General features: G+C 36.0%; 1 protein-coding gene across 2 annotated transcripts in view; it reads right to left on the bottom strand.

The window, feature by feature from the left end:
- Window positions 1-27,500, bottom strand: part of LOC144973568 (uncharacterized) — a 263,850-nt gene that overhangs the window by 164,247 nt on the left and 72,103 nt on the right. The gene's annotated exons all lie outside the window — the stretch shown is intronic.

A 27,500-nucleotide genomic window follows, 5' to 3' on the forward strand; every position in this document is an offset into this window, starting at 1 on the left:
TATATATATATATATATATATATATATATATAAATTTGCAATTTAATAAAATATAAGCTTTTAAATTCTGATCTACAAAGGAAAATATTTTTAAAGATATCTTTTTTTTTTATCAAATTCTAATAAAGCCCTTACATCAGGTCAAAATGTATTTAACTTGTTGATGAACACGTCTAAATATAATAGTATATTCACACCATTGAGTAAATAATAACGAAACAAATGAATGAATAAATAAATAAATAAATAAATAAATAAATAAATAAATACATAATAAATAAATAAATAAATGAATAAATAAATAAATAAATAAATAAATAAATAAATAAATAAATAAATAAATAAATGAATAAAAAAAAAATAGGTGTTATTTATCAAGACAAGGAGAAGCCATGACTGACGTCAGCAACAGACCAGACAAGCAATAAAAACAAACCCATTGCCTGTTGGAAGCGCCAGCATAGAGCATTGGAATACTTTCAATTATCATCACCCTCTTTCCAAGCCACACACAAAACACAATCTATCTACACTGCCATCCAATCACACAAATCTTTTTTTTAATATATATATAATTTGGCTAAATTTTAAAAATGTATATAACGACTTCAATTTTTTAAATGACTATCAAGTAAAAAAAAAAAAATTAAACCTGAGATTTCTCATTCAAAGGAATGCCCAGGTTTGAGACTTTTTGAAAAAAATATTTGTTAAGGCTTATTTTAATCGATTGACAGGTGAAGATAAAGTGTGTGTTTTTCTGACCAAATTGACAAAAGGGCTTTTTGTCGTAGAAAAGAAAAGTAGGTCTTGTTTGTGTGACTTGTATAATTGAAACTGTTCCAATATGCTTTGTTGTCAGAATACTCTAGAAGTGTGATCTATGATGAAGATGATGATGATGGATGATTTGGTGACTCCTCCCCCTCCCCCCTTCCTCTCTCTCTCTCTCTCTCTCTCTCTCTCTCTCTCTCTCTCTCTCTCTCTCTCTCTCTCTCTCTTCTCTCTCTCTTTTTCTTTCTTTCTTCCCCCTCTCTTTCTCTCTCACTCTCTCTTCTCCTCTCTCTTTCTTCTCTCTCCTTCTCTCTCTCTTCTTTCTTTCTTTTCCTCCTCTCTCTCTCTCTCTCTCTCTCTCTCTCTCTCTCTCCAGCGGGGTTAGCCATTTATTGACCAACATCTTAAATAAAATAAATAATAATAAAATAAATTCCCTTTAATCATCCCTAAGGGGGGAATTTTTCTTTAGGGTCTATTCCAAGGGAAGACTGGAACAACCCAGGCGACAGCCGCAGTGCAGCGCCGCAAAGTGAGCTAAGATTATATAGGAGACTTGCTCAAGGCCACGCACACAGCGAAAACTCGCCGAAGATGAGGGTTATAATTTAAATCGATCGATATTTGAAGGACGAGTTTTCTGACCAAATTTTTAAAAATTTAAATACGAGTTTATCCAGAATACGGCAGTTAAATGGTTAATCTTTTATATTGGCGAGAGGATGAATTACTTTCGAATCAAAATTTCTCCTATTTGGTCAGAATTAAAATGAGAGTGCCGACTTTTAATATGTAGTAAAAAGAAGAAGAAAAAACACACAAACAAACAAACACGAAAAAAAAAACAAAACAAAAAAAACTAACAACCAAAAAACCCCTTTAAACCAGAACTTGTTCATACATCAAATCCTTCCCTAACAAAATCAAAACACTGCCAAAAACAAGTGCGTTTCGTCCTTGTTCTCCACAAAAACATTAGGCCCAGAGTGCCAACTGGTTTGATGATTTAAGTAGCCCTATCATACGGTTGGGATTAGCACTATTATAACATCTTACAGGTCTAATCAGTATCTGGATTGGCTATTATTTATCTCGTCAATATAAAAAAAAAGGATATGAAAGTCTCTCTCTCTCTATCTCTCTCTCTCTCTCTCTCTCTCTCTCTCTCTGTGTGTGTGTGTGTGTGTGTGTGTGTGTGTGTGTGGAAGAGAGAAGAGTGAGGAAGAGAGAGAGCAGAAGAGAGAGACAGAGAGATAGATAGATAGAGAGATAGATAGAAGAAGAGAGAAAGAGAGAGAAGAGAAGAAGAAGAGAAGATGAGATAAGATAGAGAGAGAGTAGAACTCTGGATGTGATAGATAATATCTTTATATCTAATGCTGATAACAGACCACTTCAAAGAAGTGAGCCAATTTCTAATTTTCTTTTAGAGTGACTTTGAAAGGTAGAAAGAAAAAAAGGGGTGATTGGAGAGAAACACAACACAAGCAGAACAGACACAGACACCATTCACAAACACAGAGAGAAGGTAAAAGAAAAAAAAGGGGGGAGGGAGAGAAAAACAGAACAAAAAAAAAAAAAAGAGAGAAAGAAAGAGAGAGAGAGAGAGAGAGAGAGAGAGAGAGAGAGAGAGAGAGAGAGAACACTTCTAATAATATTATTTCGATGACAAAAAAACGTAACAAACTCTTAGCAACTAAAAGTGCGTTCTGGTTTCCCCCAACATCTCGTACTAAAAGATAAGTGAATTAGAATTAGACTTATCAATCTACTCGTTTTAACCTCCCCCTACCCCTCATTTAAGTATTTATCTAATTCAATTTTATACAGTCATTCATAGGTATTAGATTAACCGTTATCAGAATGTGTGTCGTAGTATACATCTGTTACAGTGAATGACATAATAAGTGAATGACATAATCAGTCGGATGGTGAAAAGATATGAACTGAGATATTGTCAAGTTTAGTTAGAAGGTCAATTGTTATCAAAAATGACTCCTTGTCATAAATGATTAAATCAACCCTTTCTGTACATCTTCGGGAAATATCAAAGCTCAGTTTCACTTCTAAATATTCTTTACAGCAAATCAAGTTGATAAAGTATGATATCTTGAAAAAAGTTGCTGGATACCTCCTTTCCCATACATCTGACCATAACTTCATGAAAAATCACCCGATTTACTTCGAATAAAGATTAAAATGCTCTGATGAGCATATTCTTTCATAACATGCAAAAACATGTAAATCCAAAACTGTCACCTTCCGACTGATTATGTCATGCACAGACACATACTAAAGCTGCTGGAAGCTGTGGACAAGACCTTTTAAGTGATTAAAGTCATGTATTCATATTTTTTTTTACTGTTAATGGCCGAAGACGGGCTTTGAGCTCGAAACGTTCCGTGTTTGGCATTTCGGTTTGTTTACTTTTCCGAAGCTGTTATACTCATTTTTCTTCCTAACTTTTTCCTAGTATAGATAAGTCATAAGTCTATGTTTTGATAAGGGATGGGTTAAAAACGAATCGAATAGGCAGAAAAATAATAAATGTTTATCAAAATAAGAATTTTTATTTTTTAAAAAAAAGGATAAATATCGAATAAATAAAATGAAATTGGTAAGACAAAGAGGTTGAAAATTAAAATCAGAAAGATAATGAAAAATAAAATAATCCGGGATGAATACATTACATTTGCATTTTGATGTTACTCTTCAAATATATTATATATAATAATTCCTCTCGGAGAGTGTTCAACTTCCAACCCATCTTCTCTTCCATTTTTTTTTTTTTCGTTCTCAGAGCTATGTGTTCATTTTCTGACTCAACGGCACGGATGATATTCGAAATTGAACAGAGCTGATGGTGAATGTAAATATAATATGACAGATTATTGGAGTATAATAATATATGACGAATTATTAGAGTATAATTTGTACATCGCCCGTAGAGAGTGAATAAATAACGATTTTGACTTTGATTTCATCTCTGCTTCATTGGTTTTGATGCATTTTAAATTTGTGACCCTTCGCCTCAAAACGGTATTAAGTCGGGATAGTTAAGATGTTGAAAATTGAATTTATAGTCAGAAATATCAGACTTGTGTTGAGTTTGTATGTTTTATTGAGGAGAATGGATACCATATTTTATGGTACTAATGCCAACAATTTATACTTTTGACCAGTTTAACATTTAATTCGGCTTTTAAGCATATGATTCGTTCCGACATAATACCGTTTTGAGACGATGGGTCACATTTATTTTACTCTTACTCCTTACATTTTCCATTCCTCCCTCACCGTCATCTTCGCCATACCGACTGATATTTGCCAGGAGGTTCCAACCGCCGGCCTATCTCTTCCGATAAATCGAATTGGTAACATCGACAGACGCCGGATCAATCACGAGTAGATCTCACGAAACAGGGGAGATAAAAACGGTGTAGCTACAGATTCGCAGATATACCGATAATAATAATAATGTGTCTTGACACAGATGCCGATCGTAAAATTGAGAAATATCGGCCGACGCTGGCAAAACAAATCTTTTTTTTTTTTTTTTTGTTTTTTTTTGTTGTTGTTGGAATTTTGGCTTTAAAAATCCCATTGATATGACCCCCATCTTGTCAAAATATCTCAAACCTGAGACTTTGAAGAGACTCCTCGGGTTTGAGAAATGTTGACAGGTTAGGAATTTTATAGACCCACTGAATATTCATATGGCCTTGCCCGAGTTTGGAATTTTGGCTTTAAAAATCCCATTGATAACCCCATCTTGTCAAAATATCTCAAACCTGAGACTTTGAAGAGACTCCTCGGGTTTGAGAAATGTTGACAAGTTAGGAATTATATCTTACTCGATCGATATAGTTAAGTTTGAAATAAAAGTCTTCCAGTTAGAATAAACTAATAAAAGTGTTTTGTAAGATGTGCAGAGCAGAAATTGTAGCTTGGGGCATTGGGAATCCATATCACGGAAACCTAGATATTTAGATTGTTTACAAATAGTATGAGATATAATATTATTTTATATTGTGACATAGATAGGGTGTGACGTATGTATGAAAACCTTGAGAATATCGATAGATGGGGTTATGTTTTGTTTGTTTTTAAGGGTTTTACGGCGCTTGCAACACATTTAGGTTATATCAGCGCCAGTAAAAAGGAAGAAAATGGAATAGTAAAAAGTTCTAGAATTACAATTAAAGCACCCAAGAGAAAGGAAGACAAAGGGGAACTGGGAACAAATAGGGATCAGATGCAGATTCCAAGAGCAAACCATCAATGTACTTAGTTTGAGATCACCTATAAGTCTCATCCGGACACAAGCACAAAATCCATTAAAGAGGAGTACACTCAAATGCTTACAGTATACATTTAAAATAACAAACATATTCCGAGACAAAGACAGAAAGCAAATCGGAAAACAGATATAGGGGGATAGAAGACACAGTAAGTGCCACCCTGCCCACTATGGGAGGCAAGGATCCCCACACAGATAGATGGGGTTAGAATGCCGTCACGGAATACGAATATTATTTTTTTAATGCCACTTTGGGCGATGGCAAACTGAAAACTAAGTTGCTAGATTCAACTAGGAACATGTAAAAACTAAAACATTGGTTTTGATACTTACGCCTATAATTTTGTCTCAGAAAAACGTAATAAATAGGCATGGGGTAAAAGTAACCCTGGTATACGGAATGAGATTAGCGGAAGAGTAGTGTCCCTTGATTGGACGTCACCCATAGTCTGTGACGTCACCGGCGGAAAAGTTATTAGAGAGAGAACATCATGTTGGTTGTGCGCATGCGTCTCTCGTCCTCACTCGAGGGACGCCACTCTTCCGCTAATCTCATTCCCTATATGAAGTCGGTGTTAGGGTTGATTGAGTTAAGGGAAAGAGATAAGTTTTTTTTTAAAAATAGAAATAAAAAAGCAAAATACGTTCCCATGATCGGCGGTGTGTACAGAATTCAATTTTAGATAGGCTTTATACATGCGTGGTTAAAATGTCCTGACCACTGAAGATGATAATGAATAGATAGGAGGCTGTCTGTGACAGACAGTTCATTTTCGAAACGATACGATTCAACACAGAAAGACGCCATCAGTAGTAACTCAAATTGGAATAGAAATGATCTACATTAGCCAAGATTCTCTGTTGACTACTGACAAATGCTCTCACCTCCCCCTCCCAACCCCCCCCCCCCCCCTAAAAAAAAACAAAAAAAAAACAAACAAAAAAAAACAAAAAAAAAAAAAACAAAACAAACAACAACAACAACAACCCCCCCCCCCCCAAAAAAAAAACCAAAAAAAAACCGAACATATAAACAAAAATACGTATATAAAAACAAAACAAAAAAAAAAAAATAAAACAAACAAAAAAAACAAACAAAAAACACAACAAACAAAGGTAATTCCAGTAATTGTTTAGAATTATGTAGGATCCTGAGTTCAAATTCATCGATTTATCTCTGACTAGCGGATTATTATATATCATCATAGTCACGTGACTTATTTGATTCATTTGTAATTTGGTCTCTCTCTCTCTCTCTCTCTCTCTCTCTTTCTTTCTCTCTCTCTCTCTCTCTCTCTCTCTCTCTCTCTCTCCTCTCTTCCTATTTCCATCTCCGTCTCCCTCTATTTCTCTATCTCCGTCTACCTCTCTCACACATAAAACACACAGTCCCACACACACAGTCCCACACACACACACCCACACACACACACACACACAAACCATCACACTCAAGAACGCGCACATATAATATATTCCATCGCATCTTCTCCATCTTGTCCGACCCCACCCCAGCCCACCAACTCATTAAAATCTGATAACCCTCTGCCAAATGGGATGTGTTTTGAAATTCTACACTCACACACATAAAACCCTCGGCAAAAGACATGATCTGGTCTGACTGTTTACCGTGTTTACCTGTTTTTAGCACCGGGTCAAGAGTCTCCAATGTGCGATAACATTCCCAAGATTTGATGATGATTATTTTGTATAAGTTTAAGGAGGAGGAAGGGCAAAAGCCATAGTTATCTCGACTACATGCCGACCAGACCAAATAGCCAAAAAGTCAGTCCTTCATATTCTGAATATTTTACACACCCACCCAGAGAGAGAGAGAGAGAGAGAGAGAGAGAGAGAGAGAGAGAGAGAGAGAGAGAGAGAGAGAGAGAGAGAGAGAGAGAGAGAGAGATTTGTAAAGAATTGCACTCACAATTGAAATAGATATCTAGTTACCAGTTGAACATGTAGACCTCAGACGAAACCTACGGAGTAGAGATTGCATAATTTCTCAATGACTATCGCCAGTTTCGGACATTCGGAGAACGGGACCGATCTAAAACTCTCAAACAGGAAATATATCGTTGGCTGAGGAAGAGATTTGAGTCCAACTCGATTGGTATATTATTTCTTCTTTTTTTCCAACAGCACACTTCAACAGTCGTAATGTCACTTCCCTCGTAATGACGCATGGTTACTTAGTAACTGGCTGTAAACTATCGGAACAATGGCGGACGCCTTTATGAAATATTTCTCCGACCAGCATGAAACGTATCCAGAGGAGAAAAAAATGTTTTTACTTTTACACATTCTGATCACAAAACAAATGAAAAGTTCTAGCCAGCATGAAGAATAAAAAGTACCGATTTTCTTTGTTTAGAACCACGATGGCCGCCGTAGCTGGGCGACGTGACATCAGACTATTTAATCCAATTACAGTCTATAGCTATTATAGGCAGTAGCAATCTAAATCATAGCCGTGGGAGGTAGGACTGTCTGCTTTCAAATCCCTTCACCTCAAGCAGGTGAAAACAAAGCTATTGTTTAAGACATCGACGGTTCGTTCGATGTAGATTGTCGCATAGAATTTACTCAATTACGCTGATATTATTCTGCATTATATATTTTAAAAAATAATAATGCCATTTTAAGGTAATATGGGCATAATTATTGGACAAAGGTAAAACAGAAAGAGATTATGAAGTGTGAGTTGTAAAAGGGGTTGGTGGGTGGGGGTGGAAGGGGGTGGGGGTGGGGGGGGGGAGAGTTTTGACATGTCACGCAAACGAGAATTAATAGTGATTCTGAAATCGTACTCTCTCTCTCTCTCTCTCTCTCTCTCTCTCTCTCTCTCTCTCTCTCTCTCTCTCTCTCTCTCTCTCTCTATCTATCTATCTATCTATCTATCTATCTATCTATCCATCCACCCCCCAACCTCTCTCTCCCATATTTTATACAATGCCTATTATTACCTTCTTTAAATGCTATTCCGCTTTGTGCCAAGGCTGCAGCCGGATGAGTCATACTTTGATAAATTGACCAATTAAATATCTGGATGTCGACTGGCAAAACGGAAACGAAGCTTACTCTTAGAAATAATTATAATTCCTTTATCCACACTGGGTCCCTTGAGTGGAATGACCTGTCCAGAAGGATAAGAGCAAAAATCTATAGTCTAGTTTTAAATCATTGTTAAAGCAATACCTTTTCATCGGTATATGGTAGTGATACGATATAACATACACTGCTGCTATTGATATCATTATATTTATACATTTTACACATGTAAATTTGGCATATTTATTTGTAACGTGCATTGAGCATCACACTGTGGTGAAAATGAGCGATATAAATGCCATGTATTATTATTATTATTATTATTATTATTATTATTATTATTATTATTATTATTATTATTATTATTATTATTATTATTATTATTATTATTATTATAACTTGTAAAAGTGAAGAAATCATTTCAAACTTGATAAGTTGAGGAATGCCTACGTTAATTTATAGCCATTTTACTTTCTTTATTTTGCCATTGAGAAAGGCGAAGCATGGCTCGGCGGTATGGTCTTTGCTTCGTACCCTCAAGGTACCGAGTTCGACTACCCGCCGCGCTGCTTGGTCCTTAGCTCACTTTGCGGCGCTGCACTGCGGCTGACGCCTGGGTGATTCCAGTCTTCTCTTGGAGTAGACCTTAAAGAAAAAGTTCCCCTTGGATGAATAAAGGGAATAATTTTTAATTTTTAATTAATTTTTTAAGCTTGACACTTTGCAAACTACGGCTGAACTTAGTACGTTACGGTTCCTCAAAAAAAATGTCCTTCACTCTACATTGTGATGACGTCTTTGGGTATTTTACACGATTAAAAAGTAGGAAAACGAAATCATAATATTACCTATTTCGTGGAACTAACCATACTGGTAGAAATATCAAAACAAAATTTTAATCCTCCCCCCAGTATTCCCCCACTCCCGAACACAAAAAAAATGTTTTGCTGTCGATGGGATTTCGTGTTTGAAACGACAGAAATTGCGAATCACAAAACGTGAAAACAGAACGTCGATATAACATGAAACGCAAAATCAACACAAACACCAACACAACACACACACACGCAAACACAAACACACACACACAAACACACACGCACACACACACCGCAAAAAAAAACCCACACACACGCACACACACACATAGAAGCACGCAGAGATACAAATAAACACATATGCGAAAACCAAAAGCTAAAACACATTTCCCATCCCATTTATAAATAAACAGAGTGAATTAAGCGCTTACGTGTGAACAATTCAATAAGTAAAATATAGAACAGGTGATGGTGATAATAATAACACGACTGGTGGAGTAGACGGGCACAGACAGGAGTTTTGAGATGATAGTTGAAGGTCAACAGAAACCAAGAATATGTGGTTTGAAGACAAATTACATCAAAATAATATATTGGTCAATTTTCGAACTTTTGTTTACGTCAATGAAAACCATAAATCGCTGTTTATTATACATGAAGGTTGCGGCAAAACGTACACCATTTAAAGAACTGATAACTGATTTAAACATTGTACAGATTCTCAGCTCCATTTTAACTCACTCAACCCTGACACCGACTATATCCGTAGTTTACCCAGGGTTACTTTTACCCCATGCCTCTAATTTATTACATTTTTCTGAAACAAATTATAGGCGTAGTATCAAAGATAATGGGTTTTTTTTTAAGTTATTGCATGTTAATGATAGTTCAATAAAACTGTCTATGTACCTGCATGCTTATTTTTAATATATATTTTTTTCCAATTTTGAAAATTAGCAAAAATCTCTAGGATTGAGTGAGTTAATCAAAAAATGTAATATAAATAAGATTCCCTTCTTGTGAAGTCAAGCACAATTTTTTCACGCCCGTGCATTCAATTCAGGCATAATAAATTTAAGTTTTTAAAAGCGCTATTCAGTTGTTAAAGAGGCATTAAAATTAAAAAAGTAAAGTCGGAACATCTGATTACGTCATATAGATAATAGTATAAGACATTTGGTACGACGTCACCATCAGGACATTTTCTCACTTCCGCTTTCTTAGAAACCAATCAAATGCGAGTTGTTTTTAAATCAGCGGTCTGGTGAAAACGCAAGCAAGACACAGCACCGACGATCTACGCAACATCTTTGAGACGTCCCTCCATGTCCCCAGTGTACATAACGTAACACACCATCATTATTAAGAGTTAATGGGTGGAAAATAACACAATCTCTTACCATAAAGGGTTAGTTCTTAAACAATGCCATGCAGAGAATTCACCAAGATCTTCATGCAGAACTTACGACGTTTAACTGGAGGTGGTGATGATGATAACGAGGATGACGGTGACGAAGATGTTGACGATGGTGGCAATGATGATGATGACGATGATGATGAAAGCGATAATTGGGCAGCACTGCTATTATTGTTGTCGATAGAAGCAGAAGGGCAAGGAGCAGATTTAGCCGATTTGGCCGCTGCCACTGCCGCAACTGAAATAGCTGCCGCTGCCGCTGCTGCTGCAGCAACTGTGGTGACGGATGACGAGGATGTGGTTGTGCTGGATGATGTCGTAGGAAGCAGCTGTTGCTGCTCTATCTGCTGATGGGCGGCCAAGCACTTGACGAGATCTGGCGGTGGAGGGAGCGCTGCTGCTGACAGCGGTCTCTTGCTGCTGTTGTTGTTGTGGGCTTTGTGAGGCCACCATGGCCGAGCGGTTCTCGCCAGGATGACGGTCCGCTAGTTTGGGCGGGCAGATCGAGTCGAGCCGTATGCCACGGTCCGACCACGAACTGGCACCACACCCGACGACGAACAGACGGACGAACTAGAGGGGGGATGGGATGGGGGGTAGGGAAACGGGAGGGAGTCCGCCCTCTTGGTTCTAAAACCAAGATGGCCGGCGGAAGTAATTTATCATTGGTCTCCTGTAGGGTGACATCTCGAGTAAGATGACAATGGTCCTTGGCTGAAGTAGTAGAAGTATGGTCGCTTAACTTGGAACTTACCACTACTACTACTATGCCTTGTTTTCAAGTACGATGTGAGAGAGTGAGAATCACCAATGGGAACTAACACTGGTATGGTGTCGGTATGAGCGTTAGAGAATCCGTTCAGTGACATACTGGCTGTGCTCAAAGCATTCGATACCTAGATAACATTTGTATGGATTAGAAATTATGATTCATAAGGGTAAAACGAGAATGATCATCGTGCTGTTTATGAATAGTTGGGTCTTTTAAAGGAAATTCTATTAGAAAAAAAAATAAGAATAAATAGTGAGCTGTCTTGTTTTCAGACAGTTTGTTGGTGGAAGTCAAAACATTATGGATCTGCATAGGGCAGAGGGGAGCTTAAATGGGGCAGTGGGGAGGGAAAGGGAGCTTAAATGATCATTCGAGTTTTACTCATGGAATCAGCAAAATCGGGTGTTTTTTTTTTTTTTCTCCAATCAAGAACCAACACATTATGGAGAATTTGATGAAATATTAACGGCACATGTGATTTACAGGAAGTAACTCATTATCAATAGTCGCGATCAAGAATCAAATATGGACCACTGGGTGGATACACGGGCTAAGGAAGAACACTCTGTGGTCTGATAATTTGATATTACAAATGAATTGCTTTTCCATCTGTTACTTGTTTACAAACCTATGTCTAAGTAACCACGTGACAACGAATAAACATTTCTTATTCTTCAAAGTAGACGATACTACCGCACTTAGAAAAGTTCAAGGATTAAAGAAAAGAAAAGGAAAGAGAAGGAAAAAACACGTTAAAAAATATTTCTCAGCAAAAAAAAAAAAAAAATTTAAAAAAGCCTTCCAAGTTTACAAGTTTACAAACTACAGGCAACAAGATGTGTCTGCTTAATGATTTTAAGGTCATATTGTTATGTTACTTTGGGAAAGGAAAATAATGACCGATGGGACGTAATGATCACTTAATTTCATTAATTTCATTATCGCTTTTGAAAACAAGCATAGCTTTGTGATACTCTTGGAATGAGCTGAGCCCCGGAAAATGAGACTCGAAGAGGAGAAAAGGTTTTAATTAGGAAGCGATTACCAACAGTCTTTCGGAGTTTCAGAGGCATGGAGAAGTAGAGGATGAGGTGGAGGAAGAAGAGGATAGATAGGTTGATGGGGAAGAAGGAAGAGGAGGCTGTAGGCCATCTATACCAGTGACACTTGATACATAAGGAGGCATCATCCGTAGTAGGTCACCAGGTTATTCCAGACTTCAGGTACAGTTTAGAGTTTAGAGGTAAGGCGTGAATAACAGCAAAATAACAAGTACAGAACTTGCCGTAATCTTGACAAATTATCTTTTCCCATTTCGGGCAATTAATAAAAAAAAAGTTTTCACATCCAACACCGATCAACTAAATTGACCCTCAACTTCTTAAATATGGGACTCGATACAAAATGTCTCAGGTTTCACACTTTTTGACAAGTTAGGGATCATCTGAATTCCTGACCCAAAACGAAAAAGATGTTTTATCAATGAATAGTAACGTAAAAGAAATATCATTTGGCGATGATTGGAAGAAAAAGAAGTCAGGAAACGTCAGGCTGAGTACTCGTTTATAAATATACCAACCATAGCATCTCTACGTCATGTTTACAACTAGATGCCATTATGATATCGTCTTACAAAGTAAGGTTATCTCCTTACTCACTTCTCCCCCCCCCCCCTATATACCCACCCGTTAACAAATCTACCCACCCACCCCCCTTCCCCCCCCCCCCCACCCCCTTTTTTTTTCGCTCGTTCATCCAACTAAGGAATGATATCCTTAAATCACGCTGTTTGTTTTTGGTTTTCTTTTGTGTTGTTTTATTTTTTTTTCCTCTTTAATTTTTAATAGCATTTCCCCCCACTACACTATCCGTTATCTCACACAACAATTTTCATATTCAAATCTTGCGTACAAGAACCTAACCCCCACCCCCACGAGCGTTTCAACTAGACGAGATGGTGAAAGACCATATTATTATAATATATCACCGCTAATAACTATCTGGGCATCTAAGGGAGCTAATTAGAAAATCACGGAACCCGACTGATGTTCATTGCAATATTTGACAGTTTGGTGACGCTTTTCCACGCGATAAGATCAAGTAAGTGGCCTGTTTCTTACGGTTACCTACAAAGCTTTCCAGTCTCTTTCCTTTCATCCTTTCATTGACTGATTTTTTTTTTTGTTCGTTTTGTTATGTTTCCTTGTTTTGTTTTGTTTTTTACTTTTTTATTTTGTTGTTTTGTTTGTTTGTTTTCGTTTTTTTTAAATTTTTGTTGTTGTTGTTGTTCTTGTTGTTGTTTTGTTTGTTTGCTTTGGTTTTTATTTACTTTTTGTTGTTGTTGTTGTTGATCTTGATGTTGTTTTGTTTGCTTTGGTTTTTATTTACTTTCTTTTTGTTGTTGTTTTGTTTGTTGTTTACTTTTTCTTTCTTTTTTTTTTTGTGTTATTTAACTTTATAAGTTCATCAGCATGGCTTGTTTGTTTAAACGTTTTTAGGTGTTTAACGGCCCTTTCAACGCTATTTAAGTTATTTAAGCGTCCGTTTCTGGCTTTTATCAGTTTTTATCGGCCTTGAGGGGCCATAGCTGCTCAATCATATTAATACTGTTGTAATAAAATTTTATAAAACCATAATACTTACATGTCTGTTATTTAAAATGTTTAACATGGCTGGAACAAATTTGACGATGCCTAATCATTAATAAAACGTGTAGATACAAATCTTTTGCATAAAGTCGTAAACATTTTCCCCATAAATTATATGATGAGCAAATCGTATGAATGTCTAAAATTAGATAGTTTATTTATTTACAACTCCTGCATAAGCTCGCTGCTTCCTCATAATCCTCTCCATCCGCATATTTCAACTCTAGATCGTATCGTCCTAATATTTATAAATTATCGTTGCCCAGGAAGAATTAGTCACTTCATTCTTTATTTCAAATTAAACTTTACTTATTATTTTTTTCATATAGCTGTGATGCAAATCTTAGCTTCAGTCGTAAACGTCATTTATCTAACTAGCTAAATAAATAGCGAATAATAAATTAATAAATAATAAATATACAATTAAATTGATGATTCTATACATAACCCCTTTGTCATTAGCATTAGCCCCCCCCCCCCCCCCCTCACCGACACACACACGCACACAGAGAGAGAGAGAGAGAGAGAGAGAGAGAGGGAGAGAGAGAGAGAGAGAGAGAGGGAGAGAGAGGGAGAGGAGAGAAATAGAATATCTACTAAAATATCTGGAAGGTGCGAAAATAGAAAAAAAAAAAGAAGGGAAGGAATGATATTATGATTTATGTCTAAGAGAGAGAGAAAAAAAATTCCATTAATTTTAAATATTATGACTTAACGTAACGTACCGACTGTGCGATGATTTAGACAGGGTGAAAATGGGAGAGGCAGATGATAATAATAATAACACGAATGCAACATTAGATACTACCATAGATAACGGATACTACTGCATATCATCATTACAAAGAAAAAAGTCGATTTGGGCTGGAATTAAAGAAGGAAACTCGTGGGTGGATGATGTTTTTTAGTGGTGGTGGTGGACCAGGAAGGGGGCGGGTCGGATATTAACAGAGAGACAGACGTGAGTGAGACCTCTAGTGCACTTGCTGTAAAACTCTTAACTCACTCAATCCTGGAGGTTTTTGCTACTTTTCAAAATTGGAAAATTTTTTAAAATTAAAAATGAGCATGTACATAGATAGTTTTATTCAACTGCCATAGACATGTAAAAACTAAAAACATTAGCTTTGATACTAGTACGCCTATAATTTGTCTCAGAAAAATGTAATAAATAGACATGGGGTAAAAGTAACACTGGGTAAATTACGGATATAGTCGGGGTTAGGGTTGAGTGAGTTAATATAAAAATCTGGTGTGCTCACCCATAACACAACAGACACAACACAGTGTCTATGGAAGAACTACTATGAAATGGGCTCGCCACGTCAGACTGTTTGTTGTGTTGTGTAGGGATTAAACGGGAATTGATTGATAAAACAAATGAATATATTTATTATAAAATCCTAATGATCAGAAATGTTTTAATTTGCGTGATCCTTGTAAACTTTATGAAACTGTATTAATTATACTCATCATCTCATTCATCTGTGGTATTTATTCATCCTGTTTTGTTGATAAAGGGGAAACCCGAAACGTTCATTTGATCTGGGTTTTTTTTGTAATTAAATTGAAGCTTACAATCAATTTCACAATATTATTTATTTCATTATACTAATTACATTGTGAACAACGCGCCACTACCGCATTATCTCATTCGTCCGAAGTGTTTCATTCATCCTGTTTTGTTGATAAAGGGGAAACCCGAAACGTCCATTTATATCTGTTTTCGTATATTAATTAAATTGAAGCTTACATTCAATTATTTCACATTGTTCTTTATTTATGTCTGATAATCGAACGCAATTATTATGGGCTTGTAGTTTTAACCTTGTTGTAATGGAACTTAATTTTGCACTTAATTTTGCGTTGGTTTCAGAATATTCCAATAACAACGATGAGACACGACAGGAACTACTTGGGTTACTAGACCTGCAAATAATAACATGTTGGGGCGTATCAAATAGAAACTCCTCAAGACGGTCTTTACAGCTTAGAATGTTTAGACCTATGATATGCTGACGCATTGTGAAGGAAAATGCTTAAATTTAAAAATAAGAAAATTGCTCGACCTAATTACTTTATAATGAGAACATTTCACACACAGATAGATGCAAAGAGATAAAGTGGTAAAAAAAGAAAAAAGATAAGCGATGAAAATGCATGTAAGCTGCTCATTTAGAAATAGACGACGTAATTGGTAGAGACAGAAATAGAAGAGAAGAAAAGAAAAGGAAGATTGAGAGAGAGAGAGAGAGAGAGAGAGAGAGAGAGAGAGAGAGAGAGAGAGAAAATATATATCCATCCGCCAATTATTGATCAAATAACAATAAAAAATTATTGATCTAATAACAATTCCATTCTTGTTTGCCAAAATAAGTTTACATTTAGACAAGGCGTCATAACAGATTATATCTAGTTTGCTGGAATGGTACTGGGTTGAAATGACCAAAACTGGAAATAAAGCCAATCATCTTCATCAAAACAAAGACTTATAAACCGCAAATAATAGGAACACAACTAGATATCACTGAGAAGTTTAACAATCTTCAAAAAATATATAAAAGCACATCTTGACATCTAGAGGGAAGGGGGGGGGGGGGGAAGGGGGGTAGCTTTTAGGAAAGACAATTCATAAAGCAAACTGCATCTTTAACGATTCTTGAAATTAACGCGAGGCGTGTAAAAATTTTAAAAACAAAAACATAACACCCCCCCCCACACACACACACACACACAACACAACACAATACAAAACCATCCGCAGTTTAAAAAAAATACACAAGAACGAGGCTCCACAAATGAATAAAACAAAAAATTCACCACACAATAGAATATAATTATGAAGATCTTCCAATATGAAGGCACAAGAATATGAATATGAACACTACAACAAATAAATAGCCCATCAGCTGATGATAATAATAATCCAATAGAAATCCTTACACATCATCATTAGAATAAACTCCTTAGGCAATGAACAACGGTGGCGATAACGACGATGACGACGACGACGACGACGAAGGGGAAGATATGGACAAACTTTCAACAATAATATGTTATAGATTGCTCTTGAAGATGCTGGTCGTTGCTTTATCTTCACAAGAAGATTCTCCCTTTAGTTCTTTAGTCCGGAATTATTTTCGTTCATGTTTTTTCCCCTTCTTCTTCTTCTTCTTCTTCTTCTTCTTCTTCTTCTTCTTTTCCTTTTCCCCTTCTATTTCTAGTTTCTATCTTCCACTATCCGTCCGTCCGTCCTTTCTCGCCCCTTGCCGGCACAAGAGTGACTGACTGATCTCTAACGGGTGTAAGGGGGATTCCAAGACTTTCACCTTTTATTTGCCCCCCCCCCCCCCCCCCCCCCCAATCACCCGCCTTCTTCCCGTCTCTTTTCTATCCTTCATAAGTCCTCTATAGCAAACACACACACACACACACACACACACACACACGTAATATTTAGATGGGGGTGAGCGTGATTCCGTGTGTGTTGGTAAGTAGTGTAAGAAAATGTATGTGTTTTGTGTGTGTATGTGTGTGAGAGAGAGAGATAGAGAGAGTGAGAGAGAGAGAGTGTGTCAGAGAGAGAGAGAGAGAGAGAGTGAGAGTGTGTGTGTGTGAGAGAGAGAGAGAGAGAGAGAGAGAGAGAGAGATTGCAAGAATGTGTGAGCCCATGTGGACATAATGTATATACCTGTATACCCCCCCCCCCTCTCTCTCTCTCTCTCACTCATACACACACACACACACACACACACACACACACACACAATCTTAGCGTACGTGGATAGATATAATACCTGTATTCGTGCGTGAACGGGAATTCCAGCGTGAGCAGTAACGAGCGAGAGTCAGGCAGGGAGAAGAAGAACGAAGGATGGATGAGGATGGGGGTTGAGGGGCGATGGCATCATCATCATCATCATGAAGACACCCCCCATCCCCACCCGATGCCATGTGTCTCTAGTTATTTGTATATATAACATAAGACTGTAGCGACGTAACTGCCCGCTAAGAACAGGCGCTGATGTTAAGCTGCTCGCTCTTCCGACCTACACCCACCCCGTTCCTTACGACTCGGTTCCAACAGATTGTCTGTTCTTACCTGTATTACCATGCTGTGGCGTTTGATGAGGAACTAACTGGCTACCCCAAAAAGACCACAAAGTAAAGAAGAAAAAAGCCAGGGGAAAAAACGAACCAGAGAGTCAATGAAGGAGACACTAATGGGCACCAAAAAAAAAAAACCAAAAAAAAAAACCAAGAGAGTCAATGAAGAAGACACTAATGGGCACCAAAAATAAAACCCAAGAGAGTCAATGAAGAAGACACTAATGGGCACCAAAAGAACCCAAAAAACCTTGGCCGGAATAGAAGTCTGACAAAAGAGTGTAAATGGAAGATAATTTCAGTGTTAAAAATAACAATCCAATTTCATGACGTATAATTTTTCTCATAAAAGATAGAATGCGCGTGTCTAAGAAGCTCATAACATTACCTGCCATCCGGAAGTATAACGGACCAACATATAAGTCTCTGTGTAACTATGAACTTTTATAGCCTGGATTAATAAAACAGTTTAGTGAGAATTATCTACCCATAAACGTGGACGGCTAAACAAAACACCATCTTCATATCTATAAAACTCGTACTGTATTTTCATTCAACATGCTCCACATCTGCGCCCCCCCCCCCCCCCCCCCCATTTTTCATTAGGACTACCTATTTGATGTAAATCAGTAATAGCTTAATAGCTTCGGGAAAATCCAAAAGATTATCAAAGGATTTGATTGAATGAAAAACTGAGTTTTTTAAATATGTAAAGTATTTACGTAGGCGTCCATTAATGAACCCGGACGATGTGAAATGCTGGAGTGGACTCTCGCCAGCTGAATGTAGCCAAAAAGCATGCAACAGAGAAGAGTGAGTGGCGCACCATTTCAAGTCGACCCCTGCTTAAGTGATGGCACCGGAAGTTCCCTTAATTTGCAATCGATGTCCAGAAATAAACGTTTGACATGACACGACTGAACATGGAAGATAATTTTACATTAAAATAACGTTCTCATTTCAGTGTACATAATTTTTCTCATAAATCTCGTACTGTATTGTCATCCATCACGCTTCACATCTGCAGCTCCCCCTACTGTTCAGTTTTCATGTTCCATTAATTTGATGTAAATTGGAAATGGCCTGATAAAATCCACAAATCATTAAGTGATATAATGAAAAATGATTAAAAAAAAAAACTGTTAGGTTTGGAGACGTATGCAAAGTAGGCGTCCATTACTTAATATCAGTTTTAGGTTTTGAGACTTAAGCAAAGTAGGCGTCCATTACTTAATATCAGTTTTAGGTTTGGAGACTTATGCAAACTAGGCTTCCATTACTTATCATCAGTTTTAGGTTTGGAGACTTATTCAAAGTAGGCGTCCATTACTTATCATCAGTTTTAGGTTTGGAGACTTATTCAAAGTAGGCATCCATTACTTATAATCAGTTTTAGGTTTGGAGACTTATTCAAAGTAGGCGTCCATTACTTATGATCAGTTTTAGGTTTGGAGACTTATTCAAAGTAGGCGTCCATTACTTATCATCAGTTTTAGGTTTGGAGACTTATTCAAATTAGGCGTCCATTACCTATCATCAGTTTTAGGTTTGGAGACTTATTCAAAGTAGGCGTCCATTACTTATCATCAGTTTTAGGTTTAGAGACTTATTCAAAGTAGGCGTCCATTACTTATCATAATTTTAGGTTTGGAGACTTATTCAAAGTAGGTGTCCATTACTTATCATCAGTTTTAGGTTTGGAGACGTATTCAAAGTAGGTGTCCATTACTTATCATCAGTTTTAGGTTTGGAGACTTATTCAAAGTAGGCGTCCATTACTTATCATCAGTTTTAGGTTTGGAGACTTATACAAGGTAGGCGTCCATTACTTATCATCAGTTTTAGGTTTGGAGACTTATTCAAAGAAGGCGTCCATTACTTATGATCAGTTTTAGGTTTGGAGACTTATTCAAAGTAGGCGTCCATTACTTATCATCAGTTTTAGGTTTGGAGACTTATTCAAAGTAGGTGTCCATTACTTATCAGTTTTAGGTTTGGAGACGTATGCAAAGTAGGCGTCCATTACTTATCATCCATGTCCAGAACAATAGATTTACTTGTTATGAGATTGTCGAGAAGCGTCTTTTTGCGTGCAAAACTATTCGTGATTCCTTGTCTGTCTGGATAACTCATTCAATTCTAGAGATTTTTGCTACATTTCAAAATGGGGGGAAAATGTATTAAAAATGAGCATGTACATAGATAGTTTTATTCAACTATCTTATTGTCTAACGTGGAAAAATTTTAAATGTCCGCTTTGATGCGACGCCTATAATTTGTCTCAGAAAAATGTGATAAAAAGGCATGGGGTGAAAGTAACCCGGGAACTACGGTGATAGTCGGTGTTAGGGTTGACTGAGCTAAAAGTGATTTATTAATGTTTTTATTATAGGTTGAAGAATAGCCTGAAACGTTCCGTGTTTGGTACTTTGTTCTTTTTCTAAGCTGTTAATCAATTATTTTGTCCATTACATTTTTACAGTCCACAACTTCTATAACCTTTGTATTGACTGACTGACTTAAGGCCTTTCGCTTCCTAATCATCCGATCGGGACGCCTCGGTTGCCTCTCTAATCATCCGTATCATTTCCTTCCGCAGTTCACGGTCTTTTGCTGTGGATGCTAATAATTTCGTAAGGTCTTCCTTTGATTTTAATACTTTCTTTTATTTTGAAGGCGTTTTAGGCCTTGGTATTGTTTTGTCATTTTCATTTTGTTTTGCTGCAAATTCACTACCTTTTTATACGGGATTATTATGTATATTATTTCCCCCACATTCGCAATAAAATTAAATAATTTGACAACCCCCTTTCTATAGCAGAGTAATTAAGAAATATGCAAGATCATTAAGCAACTGGGAAAATGCTCCAACATCTTAAGCATGCATGAACATTTCTGAAATTTATTTTCATAAAGAAAGTCCTATAATGCTGATATCAATTTGGAGGAGGCAGCTGCAATTACGAGTGCCGCTCATTATAAATGTGATGATAATATATTGCATTGAATGACATAATCAGTCGGATGGTGAAAAGGTTTGAACTGAGATATTGCCAAGTTCAGTTAGAAGGTCAGATTTTATCCAAAATGAGTTCTTGTCATAAATGAATCAACCCTTTTTGTACGTCATCGGCAAATATCAAAGCTTATTTTCACTTCTAAATATATTTTTACAGGTAGTCAAGTTGAAAAAGTATAAAATCTGAGAAAAGTTGCTGGATACCTTTCCCATTCATCTGACCATAACTCCATGAAAAATCACCCGATTTACTTCAAATTAAAGAGTAAAAGGATCTGGGGAGTATATTCTTTCAGAAAATGAAAAAAAAAAAAAATGCAAATCCAAAATGTTCACCTTCCGGCTGATTATGTCATGCACTGACACATTTATGTGATGATGAACTATTTACTCAAACAAACTGAATCGATTAAAACGTCCAGTCGAGATAAACGCAAAATGGCGGAAACGTTCTTCTCCGTCTCTTGATGATGGAGCCACTCATATGTCTTCGTCCTCGTCCTCTCAGGTTCAATTTTTGTGTTTTGAGAGCGAGATTTCACAGTGGAGACGCGTAACATTGTGAAGAATATGGGCATTGTGTTTGTTTTTAAGAGTTTTACGGCGCTTGCAACACATTAAGGTCATATCAGCGCCAGAATATGGGCATTAAATCGGACCAACTATCGGGTAACCTCTGCGGTGTAACGGTAACAGGTCTGACCGGTAATCAGGAGATCTGGGGTTCGATCCTCAGTCGAGGCAAACTCATTATTTGGGATGGCTTTTTTTTTCATGTATTTTTATTTCTTGCTTTGTCTAGCACTGTTTCATCCTCACTTTTCCAAATATTTGTTTTCCGTCTCTTACAGCGTCTTTTAAAATGTGGAAAAGTATCAATTTTGCCCATATTTTTTCGACTCTTAAATTTCTCTAAGCACTAGAGCTAGTTTCTCTGGGTTTTTAATTTTTTTTATTATTTGTGTATTACCTTATTTTGTAGGTTATTTATCAATATTTAACCAAAAGAAAATGGCGGCGAAATGCTTAAAATTGATTCAATTTGACGTCGAAACTACTTTTTCCCCATTGACGCCGAACACGTGACACGTGAAAATAAATTAAAGATAAACAGGGTTAGGTAGAAAACATCTTGAATTATCATCGAAGCTCGATCTACTGTCAGCCACGAATGGTTAATGCAAAGTAAATCACGTCAGCTCTGGGTGGTTGAAGTTCAACCTGATCTAACTAACGACTCACCCCATAACGTTACCCCCCCCCCCCCCACGTCCCTGCCCTGCTTTGCATCCCCCATCCCCTCCTCCTCCGCCCATACCAGATGCCGAGTAATCAAAGGAAAAGAAAGAAAAAAATCACTTGCTTTTAGACATTAGGTGAGGAGTTGTGTTGCGTAGTTGCACACATATGTAATGGCTTGTGATCGTATAGTGGTGTTTTTGATAGATGGTAGTATTATCCTTTGCGTCGTGTTGTAGATGTTAATAATGACGAAAGAGTTCAGGGTCCGGTGATGATAATTGAATGCACAACATCAAAACATTCAAATAAAAGTCCAGATTCCAAGTTTCATTTCTTACAGTTTATTTGTTTGTGATAAATTCAAAATCCAAATCATGATAAATTCCAAATCCAAATCAAATAGCATGGTCATAATTCAATCAGTTTCATAAATTCCAAATCCGTAAAATCAGTCCACATGTAAAGTTAATTTTGCCTAAGTAACCATTTTCAATATACGTGAAATATTTCTAAGTCCGAAAAAGCAAATAAATGATGGTGAGCACAAAAGGTTTAATGTGTGCAGCTCATGGTCAAGTAGAATCAGAATCATCCCGTTTTCCTCGAAACATCCTCTTTTATCCCTATCAAAATTTTACCCACAGTTCCATTGTTTCCACGCCCCCTTGTAGTTTCGACAGTTCCCTGTCAGTCTATAATCCAACCCCTAATAGTAAGACCCAATCATATTCAAACCTGAAACGTCAATTCCTACATATTGATGTTAAACCCCGCCTTTTATGATATAACATTATTTTGATAAATGCCCCTTTCACCTGTTTCAACACCCCTAAACCAATTTAAGAATGATTGATTAAATAGTACTCAACATGATAACCTATCCATTAACTTGGACACAAAACGGTCTCAAGTAACCTGGACATAAAACTGCGCACACGTGTCATGCGTCTCAAATAGCTTGGACATAGAACTGCCCACACGTGTCATGCACTGACCAAGCTTAACTGATATGCCTGCACTATGTACTCACTAAACCCATTTGCTGATATATATAATTGACAGTTTTGCACCAAATTTCTTAGATAACCTTTTGCATAGGCTTACTCTCTTACATACGCCCCTTTCTTAGAATTTAAATTGACTTAAAACAATTTCAATTAAAAAAATAACAGTAAGAGATTAAATATATATCTAATGTCGAACTAAAATGCAATAAACAAATGTAAGAAATAGTCTATATTTTTTTTTTAAATGACAAATACTTATACCAGTTAAACATTTAACAACTTTAAACTTTAAATTCAAAAACACCAAAGTTGATTACAACATTCATATATATCGATTATAGGTTTTAAAGTATTAAATTCACAAACATCAAATTTGATTACAACATCTAAATAGATATATATCGATTATAGATTCTTTTTTCTTTCAAATTACAACATCAAATCTATCAAAAAGAGATTAAAATTTAGATTTACCAACACCAAAATTGATTAAAACATTTATATTTATCGATTAAACTTTTTTAAAGTATTACAACATCGACAGTAAGATATCATTTATTTAAAAATTCAAAGAAAAAGTATCTTTTCACCTTAAATTCCATCTTCATAGCAATAAAAGTGTTTAATTCTCGTCATATCCCATCACACATACATATTATTGCGTGAAAAAGGATGGTTCAATTTCCATTTGTGATATACTCACGTTATCTTATTCAATCTCAAATTCAACTCTATACGACATGGGTGATAATCTCAGCTTCCATGTATGTCTACTCATTTACTGTCATCTCAAAACCAATACCTTGTATATTCCCTTATATTGTATGATTCCATTTAAACAACATTATTACATTAATTCCTACTTATAATATGTGGTACAAATAATGTATTATAGACATCTAGATCCATATACGAAGGATTACATTTCAATTAGTAATAAAAAAATATTTAAAAAATATATCATAATAATAGCATTATCATCATTTTAAAATTCAAGTTGAAGTTATTATCATTCATTGTTCATTGTTGATGTTTCAATTTTTTAAGCTTTTTAAGTCATCAGGGTGTAGTTTACAACTACATTGAAGTCAAATTGTTCTTTGTGGTCATCCATCAGAGGTCACATTTCTTAGTAATCCGTTCGTTTCGAGAATGGTCATCTTGTAAAATGGTCAGTAATTGTTAATTAGTCATTGTTTCCATTTAGAATGAGTTGTCATGTAATGAAAAAATATATCAACTATAAGAGTTGAGGTGTTTGCATCAAGTCTACGTGTTGCATTGTTATGTGTGTTGTGGTCACTGCATAGCCCAAGTGTCATAAATTCACTTTATTTATTGGTAATTAATTAAACACTTTTTCCTCTGTAAATGTCTTAGAATTATCACAATAATGTCTTCACATTCAAATATTTAGCGTTGAATAAATAATCAAACAATAGTCTGTCCGGCTTGTTCACATCACATATTTAGTGTTTGTAAATAATCAGTCATTAGTCTGTCCGACTTATTCATATTTAGTACAGTGTAAATAACTAAATAAGTAAAATCTAACATAGTATGTGATTGTGGGCTGTTACTAAAGTGACCAACTTTTGCAATTAGTGTGTTGTATTTGTTCGAGTCTTTTGAATTTGGGACGAAAAAAGACTCTACAGGTAGCAATCGTATGCTTAACCTGTTGGGTTGTTTCTTGGTCTTGTGACGTCGCTGTAATCCATTCATCTCCGGCATCTGGGTCGATTCTCCTCGTAGATATTTGTGGTTGTCTTGTGTATACGTTGAATCTCATTGTAGATGAAATTGTAAAAATTCAAGATTAACTGTGTGCGAGATCTTGAATTTAAATGAAGTTTGACTTATCCAGCAAGTCAAAAGAAAGTTGTGAACTCAGCCATGTGTTGACAAAGAGTTCGTGTGTAGTAGTCGACAGAGGTCGTGTGTTGTAATTGTCTGTGTTTGTTGATCGAGTTTTGATGAGGTGGCATGTGAGTACACACCAGGTAGATGATGTAATCTGTAGAGTACCGGTGGGTGACGTGAGTCCAAACACCAGGTAGATTATGTAATCTTGCAGAGTTCCGGTGGGTGATGTGAGTCCACACACCAGGTAGAGGATGTAATAATAACGTAGTCTAGTAGTGTATGTAGTAGGGTCGAATAAGGTCAACAATATTTTCGTTATTTGAACGCAGGTTGTTGAATATCATACGATAATGAATCCAAGGAAATCGCTCATGTGGCGTTTTGCGATACTTTTTCCTGCATTGTCTTATATACATATATAGCCTTTATCTTTTACAATGATACTAAGACAGGCGTTATTATAATATTCAATGTTTATAAGTTGTAGATATGGGTGCTGCACACTTGTATATTGACATAAGTTTAAATTTGAATACGCTCACCACTGAATATGATGGAAGTAGTATTGTTCACAATTGGACATCATTTTTGTAAAAACAATCGTATCTTGAACGTTTATGTAATTATTGATATCGTACATCGTTGGGTATTGTTGTCGTAGAAGTAAATACAAGTAATCCAATTGTTCAATAAAGAATGTAAATATAAAATGGTTCATGGAAGAAATATGTGTTGATACAGATATTATTTTATAAATTCTGTCAAATTTGTATAAGTTGGAAGGTACGATGTAATTGAGGTTGCTGTGTAGTTTGTAGTCTGTAGATTGTGTTGATTCTGGACGTATCAATGACGTAGTGGTTGTCGAGATTATTACTCCATTTCAAGGTATTCGTGGATAGACCAAAGGGATTAGGACATTTTCCGACCTATGTTGTGGTTGTGTTTGAGTTGCCTCTGTCGTTGTCATCAGCGTTCCCGTTATGACCGATGGTTGCAAGTGTCCTCTTTCGTGATGACTGTATCATGTTTTAGTGCAAACACTACTTTTGCCTTTGATTAACTCGAATTATTCCCCTTAGAAAATCCCTAATTTAATGAAATATGATTTTGTTTATTTTATCATTATTATTGGTGTTATCGTAGCACTTCCTACCATTTCAATTTATTGCTGAATGATTACACACTTAAGATTTGACAATTGAACATAACTTCTTCTTCAACTCAGTTACAAATTTTATGATATAAATGTTAAATTCAAACCACGCAGTAAATATTGATTACAATTACAACAGCAAATTGATAGGAGAAAAATATGATAATCAAAATATTTGCAGAAACGATATACACTCTGGTCAATAAAAATTCAATGTTTCGCGCCTTTGCCCTCGGCTTATAAAAATATTCATATAACTCATTGCGACGTTATCTCGCGCCTCTTAATATAGCATTGATAATTGTGTGCGCTTTAACCACGCGCATCGTATTTATAAAAATTATCCGCCTTCTGTATCATTTCATAATGTTAAACAATGCGCTTTAATCAAACGCAAAATAAAATATTCCCGAACGCCTCATTCCTGCGTCTCGTAATTTAAACCATGTGCACTTTAATTACCGCGTCTTACATCACTGCGCTTATTTACCCACTATGCATTTACAGCATTTTACCATATGGGTTACTTATAATTCGCTGATTCTTAACAAGTTAACCACTTGTGTCACAAATATTATCAGCTCACATGACATGATAATGCATTTTCAATATTTTGTTATTCTTCCGTAATAACATTTTAACTCCCATTACAAGACATCAGTCTTTCATAATAATTAATACTCCGTCATTGTATTTATATTATCTGCTTTTAATTCTCCGACTTTAAACCAAAAGTCCGTTATTCCGTTATTATGAGAATATGTCTCCTTTTAAAAATCACGATGAAACGCGTTTCAAAACAAAACTAAACAAAACATTACAATGATTGACTCATATTCTGCAATCATCAATTCAACTGAATTTCCGGTGATAAAATCCAAATATCTTATGTAATCTATTATAACGCCATGTCTCATTACAAATATATAATTAGCTCTGTTGTCGATTACTTGGCTGCGTTAACCACACATTTATTACCAAGAATACAAACAGATATAAAACTTTGCTCTTTGTCATGAACCCATGAATCTCAAAGAGTCAATATCAACCTACCAATTCATCCCTATTGACGGGAGAGAAATATAATCAATGATGTTGTAATATAACAATAAATACCATAAGACATTTTTCAATTATCAAAACTTAGAATTTACGTGTTTTTATTGCCATCGTCTTCTTGAGTCATTTTGACAGAAAATATAACGTAACAACATTAAATAATGGACCAACTGTTTATGTAATTCCAACAGTAACATACAAAAATTGAAATAAAAATCGACACATCTTTGTTACTGATATTAACAAAACATTGCCATTAAC

This window comes from Berghia stephanieae, chromosome 5 (genome assembly GCF_034508935.2).
Source record: "Berghia stephanieae isolate SIO BIC M18660-M18661 chromosome 5, UCSD_Bste_1.3, whole genome shotgun sequence".
In the NCBI taxonomy this organism is placed as follows: domain Eukaryota; kingdom Metazoa; phylum Mollusca; class Gastropoda; order Nudibranchia; family Aeolidiidae; genus Berghia; species Berghia stephanieae.